This window comes from Lissotriton helveticus, chromosome 6 (assembly GCF_964261635.1).
Source record: "Lissotriton helveticus chromosome 6, aLisHel1.1, whole genome shotgun sequence".
NCBI classification, from domain to species: Eukaryota; Metazoa; Chordata; class Amphibia; order Caudata; family Salamandridae; genus Lissotriton; species Lissotriton helveticus.
In genome coordinates, this window is record NC_136067.1 from 1,496,016,376 (window position 1) to 1,496,029,450 (window position 13,075).

Below are 13,075 nucleotides of genomic sequence, written 5' to 3' on the forward strand. Positions count from 1 at the left end.
CTACAAACCCCGGAATAGATTCTCCAGGCTTTGTAAGTGCAGTCTGCCAGTTTTATACATATAGTGGCTATGTGTCATTATGCGATGGCTAACTATATTGTAACTGGGCCTATCCTTGGCGTGTTTGGTATCAAACATGTTGAAATCATACCAAATGCCATTACCGGTGTTGGTGGTATGATTCCATTCACAGGGGGGCTCCTCTGGGAAGCCCCCCTTACTCCTGGTAACAACCTTCCAGGATCCGCCAGCACGCTAGTGCTGCTGCCGACCCTAAACACTAATCTTCCCTCCTGCTGCTGAGCTGAGCTCGAGCAGGGGAAGGTAGAACAAAAGGTCTCCTGTCACAGGGAGGTGTGGCCACCCTTCAGACAGGACTTAGTGTATTGGGCTGGGGTGGGTGCGCTTGCCAGCACCACCAGACTGCTTTGGAGGGCACGTCTGGTGTCCTCCTTGCATACTCTAGTTAGAATCAGTTCTGGTAGCCCGCTCTGGTGCGAAAGTGGACAAAGGACATGGGGGCATTCTCCCCTCGGTCCTGCCCCTCCTCTGGGAGGGTGCCGGAGTCGTCCTAACCACTTTCCTAGGGTATACATGGGCTTACTTGTGGGTGGGTCATCAGATACGTAGTGGGACATGACTCAAGCCTGAAACCATGTCACTGTTCGACCGTCTGGACACTTAGACTTCACATGGAACCGAGACTGCAGCAAGGAAGACTCCTTCTGCTTCTGGTCTCGCTATTCTGCAATTCGTCTTTATCGTCTTTGTCTGTGCTTCATCCAGGATCTTCAACAGACCTGTGAGCATCAAGGCAACCAAAGTAATCTCCCTTGGCGTGAATGAGTCACTACCCTGCCTCTGCAGGCACCGCAACGGAGCTGACCGGTCTGCTGCTCCTGATGTCCCACGGATTACGAAAGGCTCAGCAACTCAGGTGGTGATTCTACAAGTCCCTCGAGGCCTGACCTGTCCTCCCTGCAATTTTGGGGCCAGTATCCCTCGTCAGAACTGCTGGGATCGAACCCCTGTGCACCGCATCAACATGCTATTGCCAATGCTTGTTGGCTCTGCACTCCGGAGATCTTTGGGCTACAAGAAGCTCCATCCCCCAGCATCTCTTCTTCTAAGATCTTCTTCCTTACCGCATCCTCTACACCTTAGGCCTTCATCTTTGGTGAGCTACTCGAGGTCCTCTTGCGACTTCTATGCCTTTGGCCCGTGCGTCCTCTCGAAGGTCTTCTCTTGCTTCAGTGGGCTCCCTTACTTGCCCGGGAACTGCTCGGACTCTCCTGCACTTGGTGAGTCTCTTGGACATTGCAGCTCCCAATGTTTTACACGTCTGTTGCTGCTGCCAAGGCTTGTTGGTGCTCTTGTTGGACACCGACCCCCTGGTTCTCGACTTCGGACGTGGGACAGCTTGTGAACGCCTCCTTGTCTTCCACAGCGTCACCTGGTCCTCACAACTGCAGCAACAAGGTCACCGTCATCACTCCTGCATCTACGGCCATTGGGGGTCATTGCTCTTCTGTGCCTCCTGGTCACTTTCGAGTGGCATAGACTCTGTCCCCACTGCTTACAGGTTCTTCTCTTCAGGGAATCCACCCTTGGATTCCACCGGACTCTTGCACATTCTGCGCCTGCTGCATCTTTTCTGAAGTCCTCCACTGTGGTTCATGGCGGTATCCAGTGTCACTTAGCACATATGCAACCGGTTTCCCTGGTGTAGGTATCCTGGTTCATGGGGTATCCACTGGTGGGGTGACTCTCCAACCTTCCATCATCCACCTGGTTTCTTTAGGGTCCCTGGTAAGGGTTGTTGTTCTTCAAAACGGCAACCGCGACCCTCCAGTTGACTTCTATTGAGTACACAGTTGTGTTTCCACTCTGCGCATAGCCTCTGTGGGATACCTTGATACTTACCTTTGGTGGTTCCTTAGGTCCCAGCTCTTCTGAGTCTCCTGGTCAAAGTCCCGACTTCGACCGCAATTTGCATACCACTTTCTTAGTGTATGGTTTGTTCCCCCCCTGGAGACCATTGTGTATTGTGCTTACTTACCTATTTACAATTGAAGTATTGTGTGTATTTGTGTTGATATTTTCTGTTACGAGAGATAGCAATGTGTTAGTGAGTGTTGTATAATAACTAGACATATTTTTATAAATACACTGTGTGGCTCTTTTTCATTTAATCTACACTATATGATTAGATCTGGTAAAACAAGCTGTTTAACACTCCTTCTGGACTAAGGTTGAAGGCTGCTCTCCACAGCTACCACTTAAAGAGCTTTCTAAGGTTGTCTAAGACCACTTAAATCACCATAAGGATTGTCTAGATTAGTGCAGGGTGGTACATTTAAATAAGTCTACACAAGGAGATGATGGATCGAGCGCTGAAACTTTTCAGACATTCACCCCTAGTCACTATTAGATCTGGGTTTAATCCATCATCATTCTTTAGATATATTTGACACCCCAGTTCAGACCCGGCCGTATGGAAATCAGTCTTGACCCGCTTCCTCATGGGAACAGTCCAGCCTAAACTGACAAGCCAGGTCTTCCCTGGACCGGAAACTTAAATAAGTGTGCACCATATACCAAGTCAACCTACTGCAGTGTGACCTCACAGCTAGCATGTGGACGAAGCCAGGGCTGCATCACCCATTGAGAGACGGCCAAATATTGCCAGCATGCTGTGTCAGGGAGACCATAAGCTGATTAAGCGGTGGGAAGTCCATACGACCATCTACATCAAAAGATCTCCTATTCGTTTGCAGTTTAAACACCAATGTTTTTCAATGTACGGTCAGGACCATTCTACCATATGTTGTAACTGTGCGGCTTGATATTAGCACTGTAGGTTCGGGACTCTCAGCAGCTAACGTACGATTTGTGCGGGCCCTGACCATTCTTCCATGCTTGACCTCCCCAAAAAATTCCCAGATAAGGGATTGCAGCTTGTCTAACATTCATGGAGGGGCTTTTAGGGGAAGGGTTTGTGTTACATAAAGAATTTTGGCCAGAAGCGTCATCTTGACCTCTGACACTCATCCTAACCAGGCAAGGCCATGGCCCTTCTATCTTGTAAGATCAGATCTTGTGGTCGGTAAGAGGTCTCCATAATTGTGGGCAGCCATGGCTGCAGGCATGGAGTGGATCTGTATGCCTAATATGATAGGCCCTGGTCCAACGACCGAAAGGGAAACTGGGAGATAAGGCGGGCATTCACCAGATCAGGGATAGTTAAATAAAGAATAGAAGATGTTTGCTAGTCGGTCTTAAAAAAACGGATGCTCCACCAATGAAGTGCTTGGGGTGGTTAGAATCAGATGTGATCTACGTATAACTTGATTTTGTGTTCCCTGCCACCTATTTGGATGCCTGCGATTTGGTGATTGCCACAGATTTGCTCTACATATGGCTCCATATACAGAGCGAAGAGCAGGGGCGATAGTGGACAGCCGTGTCTGGTCCCACGGGTAATGGCGCAAGGTGTGGACATCACTCTGTTTACTCGCACCCTAGCTCCGGGGGAGGTGTAGCAGCAGTGAACCCACTGACGAAATTGCAGGCCGAAGCCCATACCCTCAAGGTCTAAATGTGAGTAGGGCCAGTAAACACGGTAAAAAGCATTTTCAGCATCAATTGACAAAAGGAGGGCCAGCACCTGTGTAAGCTTCACCTTATCCAATAAATGGCACAACCGTTTCATGTTTTCATTACACCCACGCTCCGAGACAAACCCGGCTTGGTCAGGATCAACTAATCCCTGAACATAGGGAGCCAGTCTGTGAGCCAGAAAGCTCTTGAAAATATTTATGTCTCCATTCAAAAGAGAAATCAGATATCTGAAAGAGACACGTTAGTGATAGATTCCTTACCTTAGAATATCCCCAGGCGTCAGACTGGATCTGGAAAATTTTGCGTAGCAATACCCCTGCGCGCCGGCAGGCGTCGTCCGCGGCTCCGTGGTCGGCGTCGTTAGCGCCGGAATGACATCGTCGGAGTACTTAGACGCCGCCCATGCGCGCTGACGTCAGTTCTTCTTTTTTCCGCGCCAGCTAGCTACCCCGTAGTCATTTTTTGACTAAAATTTTTTGATCTTTTGATCATTTCTCCTTTCGAGTCTTCGACTCCGACGGTGCCGGTAGGGATGCCCGGGTTTAAACCCTGTTCCAAGTGCGACCGACTGATGTCGGTTACCGACCCCAATCGCCGGTGCCTGAAGTGTTTAGGCCTCGACCACGACGACCGCACCTGCTCCGACTGCTGGGCACTGACGTCGAAGGCTAGGCGGGAGCGGTCCCGCAAGCGGCTCGCAAGCGGCTCGAGCTCCGGCAGTCGGCCCCGCGCCGCTCCAGGTCCCGGTCCCGGTCCCACATGAGGGCTAGGGACCGGTCGCGGGGTCGGAGTCCTCGCAGCTCCGGAAGTGGACATCTGTCGTCAGGATCCAAGTCCTCAGGTAAGAGGCATGAGAGGTCGGAGAGACGTCATCGTTCCTCCGACTCACCCCGACGCTCGCACGATGCGGCCGGGGGTTCGGGTGACCCCACCCACGCGGCTCCGACGGAGTCGCAGGCGTCGCCGTCTGCCCCACACCTTCGGGTCCCTGGGCATGACGCGACGCCGGAGGAGATCGAGCGGTACCTCATGGCCATGAGGTCCCTCCCTTCTCCGCCGGGTCCCGTGGCGCCTCCAGGCCCAACGGCTCCGGCTGGAGGCCCTAGCGGGTCGGGTGTTTTGGCCCCAACGCCGTCGGGAGCTTCGGCCGCCGGCGACTTCAGTCCCAGCGCCGCAGGACCTCACCGGATCCGCTTCCGGATCCGGGTCGTCGCCGGTCGACCTCACCGGCGCCGGCCCCGCGGGTGTCGCCCCCGACGGCCTTTGGAGATTTTTATTTCCATGAGGAGGCCCCGTCAGTTGACCCTGTTCTACAGGAGACGGGTGACGAGGGTGATTGGGAGGGGTCTGCGGACCCTCTGGCACAGGAGTACCAGTCTCAAGAGGACTGGACATATGAGCTTGGGGAGGCCAGTGGTATTGACACTACGCCACTGGATTTGTCTCCCCTCCCACCGTGGCTACGGAGGAGGGGGCTGCTTACAGTGTAGTGTTGACGAGGGCGGCCAAGGCCTTAAACCTTGAGCTCCCCGTCGCATCCGTGAGGACTAACCTCCTCACTGAGGTCCTTAAACCGCAGGCAAGCTCCAGTGAGCCTCTGCTGCCACAGGTCCGCCTGTGGATAGGAACGTGGCCAGACGCTACCGCCCGGCCCCGGGCGACCCTTGCTTTTTGTCCACCCATCCCACCCCTGAGAGCCTGGTCATCCAGGCATCTACTTCCCAGACCGCATTCCCGACGGCTCCGCCCGATCGGGAATCCAAGAGGTACGAACAGTTCGGGAAGAAGGTGTTCTCGTCCCTCAGTTTGGGACTGCCGTCTGTCAATACCGCATGCCTCTTGGGCCGCAACACCCACACCCTGTGGGACACGGTCGCGGACGTGCTGCCACAATGTCCGGAGGAGGTCCGGGCTAAACTCGCCCAAGCCCTTGTGGAGGGTCGAGATGCAGCGCGATATTCCATCCGGTGTGGGCTGGATACCACGGACTCACTGGGCAGGGCTATGGCAACGACGAAGGCGGTTCGACGCTATGCCTGGTTGAGGACCGCCAACTTTTCGGCCGATGTCCAGGCCACTCTTCTGGACATGCCGTTCGATGGCCATCGCCTTTTTGGCGACAAGGCAGACCATGCGCTTAAGCCTTTTAAGGACTCCAGGGCTACGGCCAAGTCCTTGGGCCTCTCGGCCATACGCCAGCAATCGGGTGCCTTTCGCTCCTTTCGTGGGCACGGAAGGGGCGCCCCCACACGAGCTGCCAGCCACGCACCGCAGAATGTTCAACAGCCCGGTGGCGGCCGTGGAAACCGCCGTAGCGGCGGTCGGGGACAACGGCGCGGCCAGTCCACACCTCCCCCCGCAGCACCTGCCTCAAAACCTTCCTAGTCCGTGTTTTCAGGCCCAGGTGACGCCAGTGGGTGGCAGGGTTCGCCATCACCTCTTCCACTGGCGCACTGTCACGTCGGACAGGTGGGTGCTGCAAATCGTCCGAAGGGGCTACTCCCTCCCCTTTGAGGCGACCCCTCCAGCCATGCCACCGCAATTCCACCGCGTGTCGGGGGATCACTTGCAACTTCTGCGAGAGGAAGTCACGGCCCTCTTGGCCAAGGGGGCCATCGAGCGCGTTCCTGGGCCAGAAGTAGGGTGTGGTAGTTACTCCCACTACTTTCTGGTACCCAAGAAGGGCAAAGGGGGCCTACGCCCTATCTTGGACCTACGGAACGTCAACGGCTTCCTCCAGAAGGAGAAGTTCCTGATGCTGACTTTGGCTCAGGTCTTAGCTGCCCTGGACCCCGGAGACTGGATGGTAGCGTTGGACTTGCAGGACGCTTATTTTCACTTCCCCGTCCTGCCGGCCCACCGGCGTTACCTGCGGTTCACGGTAGGCCACGAGCACTTTCAGTTTACCGTGCTCCCCTTCGGCCTTACAAGCGCCCCACGGGTGTTCACGAAGGTGATGGCGGTGGTCGCAGCTCATCTGCGCAGGTTAGGGGTGCCAGTCTTCCCCTACCTCGATGACTGGTTGTTGAAGGCGGGCTCACCCCAGACAGTCGTCAGCCACCTACAGACTACGGCCGACCTCCTGCACTTGCTGAGGTTCTCCATCAACGTGCCGAAGTCGCACCTGTGTCCCTCTCAGAAGCTCCTCTTCATCGGAGCGGTTCTAGACGCAGTTTCGGGTTTATCCTCCCGAACAGCTGGTTCAGGATATTCAGGCTCTGATTCCGATCTTTCAGCCTTTATCCCGAGTCTCGGTCAGGTTGACGCTGCGGCTTCTGGGGCTGATGGCCTCCTGCATCCTCCTGGTGCATCACGCCCGGTGGCGGATGCGGGCTCTGCAGTGGGACCTGAAGTTTCAGTGGGCCCAATATCAGGGCAACCTCTCCGATCATGTCTTGATCTCGGAGGGCACTGCAAGACAGTTGCAGTGGTGGCTCACGGACCGCGATTGGGTCAGTGGCAGATCCCTCTCCCTACCCCACCCGGAGCACGTGGTTGTGACGGACACGTCCCTCCAGGGCTGGGGAGGCCACATGGGGGAGGCGGAGATCAAAGGCCTCTGGTCTCCGGCGGAGTCCCGGCTCCATATCAACTTTTTGGAGCTGCGGGCGGTCCGTCTAGCACTGAAAGCATTCCTCCCCTCTGTCCGGGGGAGTGTAGTGCAGGTGTTCACGGATAACACCACCGCCATGTGGTATTGCAACAAACAGGGCTGGGTGGGGTCGTGGACCCTGTGAGAAGTAGGCCTGATATATGATGCTCACTAGTTCTAGTGATCACCTTGTATCAGTCCAAACAACCCTTATGGTGATTGGTTGTAAGTCAACCTTATAGACCAGCTATCCTAATGGTAGCATGGACAAAGCAGTCTTAGGCTAAACTCTTTTGGCATGTGAAGCCAGCTGTTTTACCACAATATAACCCCTTGAATACCAGATGAAAGGACACCACACAGGTTGTTATGAAAATAAACAGTATATTTATTAATAACAACACCTCTGAACTCTTTGAGGTCAGAGGGCTAAGCACATGACAAACTCTTACGAAAAATACTACAAGTTCCACAAAATTACAATGGTGCCCTAGGGGCACGACAAACCATATACTAAGTAAGTGGACTATGAAAGTCGATAATGGGAATGGAGCTGTCCTGAGGCTGTAGGATCGATGGGACCACGCTACACTAACTTCAGGTAAGTAATAGGAGGCCCACGGAACGCGTGTGCAGAGTGTGAACTCACACGCGAGATGCGTAACAACGTCTATGGACAGTACAGTTCAAGTAAAAGGTAAGTACGGACAATCCTGACTAGTTAGGACAACGACGACTGTGGAATTGGACACTAGGACAGTTAGACTACCCTTGAGCACCGAAATGCTCTCGTTACCTCACCCACGGGCTGCGGGTGCATAGGTGCCAAAGTGTGTCGGGTTCTCGCGTTGAAGTCAATGGAGCCTGAAAGAAAAGATGCTGCAGGCGACCAGGAGGAAGATGTCCGGTGCGCTCCAAGGGTGGATCGGTGAAGAAGAGGACCTGAAAGCACAGGGGACATTGTTCAAAGTCACTAGCCAGTGACCGGTGTGGAACCAGGAAGGAACCAGGTGCTGTCGTCGCGATCAGGTGAAGAGTGGACGCTTGACTCTGTAGCCACGTGGACCAGGAGGTGTCTTCGACGACCAGGATGGAGGCACGAGCTGTCCCACGCAGGCTCTCGCTGTCGGCGGTGTCGGATCCGGGATTGGTCTCAACAGGCCTTGGCAAAGGCAACCCACGCGGTGAAGGGAAAAGATGTCTGGTGCGGACTAGGAGAGTTCAGGGTGCCCCTCTTTTGGAAGGGAGCAAGGGCCAGTCTGGAGAAACCAGACCAGCAGCAAAGATTCAAAGGTTCGTCGTCTAGGAGGCCACTAGTCAGCCGGCAAGTGACCAGACAACGCGTCGAGCAGCAAACAAGGAGAAGGGCCCCACGCAGATCTCGTGGATGCTGGAGGGCTGATCTTCGGTGCAGGGGCTGCTCGGGGCTGGGGCTTCTCAGTCCCCAAAGCACTTGGTCGAGTTTACCTCGGGAGTCGTGCTGGAAGCGAAGTGCAGTTTCTTCCAAGATGGCCGGTCCCACGTGTCTCGTCGCACCCACGTATCTCAGCTGTGCTGCAGATGTAGGTTGAGGTCGGAGAAGTCTGGGAATCCGGGTCTCGTCGGGCTCTGAAGTCTGGATCCTCGAGGGAAGACGACAAAGGGAAGCCGCTGGACGCTTGATGGTGCCTGCAGTTGCAGGGTGGACACTCCTTGCCCACAAGGGAGATTCTTCAGTCTTCTGTTGAGCAGAACTTCGAAGGCCAGAGTTTCTTCTTGTTGAATAGTTCAGAATAATCTAATTTGGAATGGGACCAGCTCCTACCTTTATTTTCCTAAAGGGGGCTGCACTACTGACTAGGTCTCTTCCCTGGGTGGGACCAGGAAGGGGGGTGGCTACACCCCCTATCCTTTGTCCGGTTTCCCGCCAGAGCTGGGGCTGGGATGCCCCAGCAACTGGTTTGAACCGGTGTATGCACAGGGCACCTTGTGTGCCCCAGGCATGTCTCATTCCTTTCAGGCCTATCCTCCCCAATACACAAAATCCTGTCTGGGGTGGTGCTAGCACCTCCCAAGGCAGGAAACCCTTTGTCCAAGCCATCCTCGCTGGAAGGACTCCCAGCAGCAGGAGGTCAGACTTGTGTCTGTGGTGGCAGCATCCATTTTGTGATGCTGAGGCTCGAGTTAACTTTAACCGGGGTTCACAGTTACGTACATGTCGTGTCCCTCTAGAAGGGTGGAATGCTACCCCCGTCGCCAGAATTGGCGAGGGGGTAGTATTCCAAATCGTATGACACCTTACTCGACATGTTTTGATAATGTTATACAAGAGTTAGCATTTAACCGCGAGGTTGATAATGCACTTAAGAGTATAGGTATAGCGTTATCATGGAACAGCTATTAGGACTTGGTTCCGTAAGCTGCAAACGGGCTCAGCTCATGCCAGAGCACCATCTCACATAATTCCAAGCACTCTGCCTTCAGGATTGATAAGGCCTTCCATAGGAGTGACTGATAGGAATATATGTGTCCATTTTAGGGTTAGATATAGGTATACTATATCTACAGCAAAGGGTGTTTACACCACCTTGCCCCAGCTGTCATGCAGCCAGTTGTGTCAGATTTAGATGGCCAGCCAGGGGTGGCATAATACATGCTTCAGCCCCTGGTAGGCCCTGGGTACACCTATGCCCTGGATACCTAAGGTATACTGTACAGGGACTGATAAGGTGGCCCAGTACCAATTGGTAAATGCACCTAAAGTACATGGTTGTCAATTTAGAGAGAGAACAGCTAGGCTGTGGGTCTGATTAGCAGGCCCACAGCCAGGAAAAGTCGTAAACCAGTGAAGCAAAAAGCAAAAATCTGGGGTGACCATAGGATTGCAGACCCCACTCTCCTACAGACCCTATGCCAGGAGGCTCTGCGCCTCTGGCAGTGGCTGGAACATCAGGGCGTGACGTGGTTCAACACCTGGCAGGTTCTCTGAACGCCAGGGCGGACGAACTCAGCCGTCGGTGCATGATGGATCACGAATGGCGTCTGAACACCGACGTGGCGCAAGGCCTCTTTCAGCAGTGGGGAGATCTATTCGCCACAGAAGAGAACGCGCAATGTCATCAGTTCTGCGCGTTGCAATTTCCAAGGCGGCACTCGCTCGGAGACGCTTTTCGTCGCGAGTGGAGTTGCGGTCTGTTGTACGCCTTTCCGCCTATACCACTTCTGCCCAGAGTGCTGAAGAAGATCAAGCACGACCGGGCCCAAGTCATCCTTGTGGCTCCGGACTGAGCGAGAAGGTACTGGTATCCAGAGCTACTCAGTCTGTCAGTCGATCCCCCGGTTCGTCTGCCTCTTCAGGAGGACCTTCTGTCGCAGCAGCAGGGGACGGTCCTCCACCCGAACCTGTCCAGTCTCCACCTCCATGCTTGGAGATTGAGCGGCGACAGTTGAGGCCATTTGACTTGCCTCCTGAAGTTTGTAACATCATTCTGGCAGCCAGGCGTCCCTCCACAAAGTCGGTATACGCCTGCAGGTGGAACAGATTTGTGGCATGGTGCACAGCAAAGGCTGTGGATCCCCTCAATGCCCCTCTTTCTGAGGTCCTTCTCTTCCTTCTTTCTCTTGCCCAGCAGGGCTCTGCTCTGGGCACTATCAAGGGCTACCCTTCTGCCCTTTCAGCCTTTCTCAGGCTGCCTGATCAACCTTCTTTGTTCAAGTCCCCTATTGTTAACAGATTTCTTAAGGGCATCACACACACGTTTCCTCCTGTTCCGTTTGTGATGCCTTAGTGGGACTTGAACCTAGTTCTTACATTTCTGATGTGCGCTCCCTTTGAGCCACTTCACAACTGTCCTCTTCGCCTTCTGACTTTGAAGACTGCTTTCCTGGTTGCCATCACCTCTGCCAGGAGAGTGAGTGAGTGAGCTCCAGGCCCTTTCTTGTACTCCACCTTTCCTTTCTGTCCATCCGGACAAAGTGGTCCTGCGTACCAAACCTTCTTTCCTGCCCAAGGTTGTCACGGCCTACCACATCGGGCAGTCTATCACCTTGCCAACCTTCTTCCCGCCACCGCACCCCTCTAAAGAGGAAGAGCGGCTCCACCGTCTGGACCCAAAACGTGCGCTCTCATTCTACTTGGATCGCACACGCCAGTTCCGGGTGGATGACCAACTCTTTGTTGGTTACGTGGGCGCGAAGAAGGGGAAAGCGGTGCACAAGAGGACCATCTCCCAGTGGATCATCTTGTGTATCCAGGCATGCTATTCCTTGGCTAGGAAGGAGCCCCCTGTTGGATTACGGGCTCATTCCACCCGAGCCACGGCGACTACCACTGCCCTGGGCCGGGGAGTGCCCTTGCAGGACATTTGCCAGGCAGCTACGTGGGCCTCGCTGCACACGTTTGCAAGACACTACTGCCTGGACAGCCAAGTCCGGAGGGATGGCTTCTTTGGCCGTTCCGTCCTCCAGGGCTTTCTGGTGTGATTTTGGTTCGCAGACCCACCACCGGGGTTGGTATTGCAGGGGTATCTATTCTAAGGTAAGGAATCTAATACTAACGTGTCTCTTTCAGATGCACAAGTTACTACTTGTTTGACGATATATCTGTAAGAGACATTAGTTAGTATTAGATTCCTTACCGACCCACCCATCCTCCCCGTTCTGCGAACCAATATCTAGGGTTAGGGTTGTCCCCTTTCAGGGCCCTAGTTTCAATGGCACCAGTGTTGGTTTTTAACATGGCTCTGCGTTTCTGGCGCCGAAAAGCTGTGTCTAAGAACTGACGTCAGCACGCGGAGGAGGCGTCTAAGTACTCCGACGACGTCATCACGGCGCCCACGACGACGGACGCGGAGCCGCAGACGATGCCTACCGACGCGCAAGGGTACTGCTACGCAAAAATTTCCGGATCCAGTCTGACGCCTGGGGATATTCTAAGGTAAGGAATCTAATACTAACTAATGTCTCTTACAGATATATCGTTACACAAGTAGTAACTTGTGCATCTGTAAGAGACATTAGTTAGTGATAGATTCCTTACCGACCCACCCATCCTCCCCGTTCTGCGAACCGATATCTAGGGTTAAGGTCATCCCCTTTCAGGGCCCTAGTTTCATGGCACCAGTGTTGGTTCTATCATGGCTCTGCGTATCTGGCGCGGAAAAGCTGTGTATCAGAACTGACGTCAGCTCGCATGGGCGGCGTCTAAGTACTCAGACGACGTCATTCCGGCGCTAACGACGCCGACGACGGACGCGGAGCCGCGGACGACGACTGCTGGCGCACAGGGGTATTGCTACGCGAAATTTTCCGGATCCATTCTGACGCCTGGGGATATTCTAAGGTAAGGAATCTATCACTAACTAATGTCTCTTACAGATATATCGTTACACAAGTAGTAACTTGTGCGATAGGACGCGCAGTGTTGGGGATCCTTGCCCGCTTTGGGAATGAGTGGGTAGGCGCATTGACTCTGGTAGTGCCCCGCTCGCAGTAAACGTGGTGAAGAGTCGCTCCAATACAGGAGCTAGCTGTGTACTGAGCGCCTCATAAAATTCAGCACCGCAGCCATCTGGCCCAGGGGCTTTACCAGGTTGTAAACATTGAATGCCTACCAACACCTCCTGAGGGGTAATGTCTCTGTCAAGGAAGGTGAATATAGCTGGCTGGATCGTGGAAGGGGCAACCCGTGACAAGTAGGCTACTGCCTCAGATTCTAATAGGGTATCTGCTACATATAAGGCAGTGTCAAAGGCCTCAAAGTCTTGGGTAGTTTCCTCATCCCGATATCGCGGGAAACCATCAGCTCCCCAAAGTTCAGTGATTCTCCGGTTAACTGCCTGTGCTCTGATGCAATTCACTAGCATACATCCTGCCTTATTGCCG

At 54.0% G+C, this 13,075-nt stretch overlaps 1 protein-coding gene across 2 annotated transcripts in view; it reads left to right on the forward strand.

The window, feature by feature from the left end:
- Positions 1–13,075, forward strand: part of USP34 (ubiquitin specific peptidase 34) — a 2,681,755-nt gene that overhangs the window by 1,767,763 nt on the left and 900,917 nt on the right. The window lies entirely within an intron of this gene.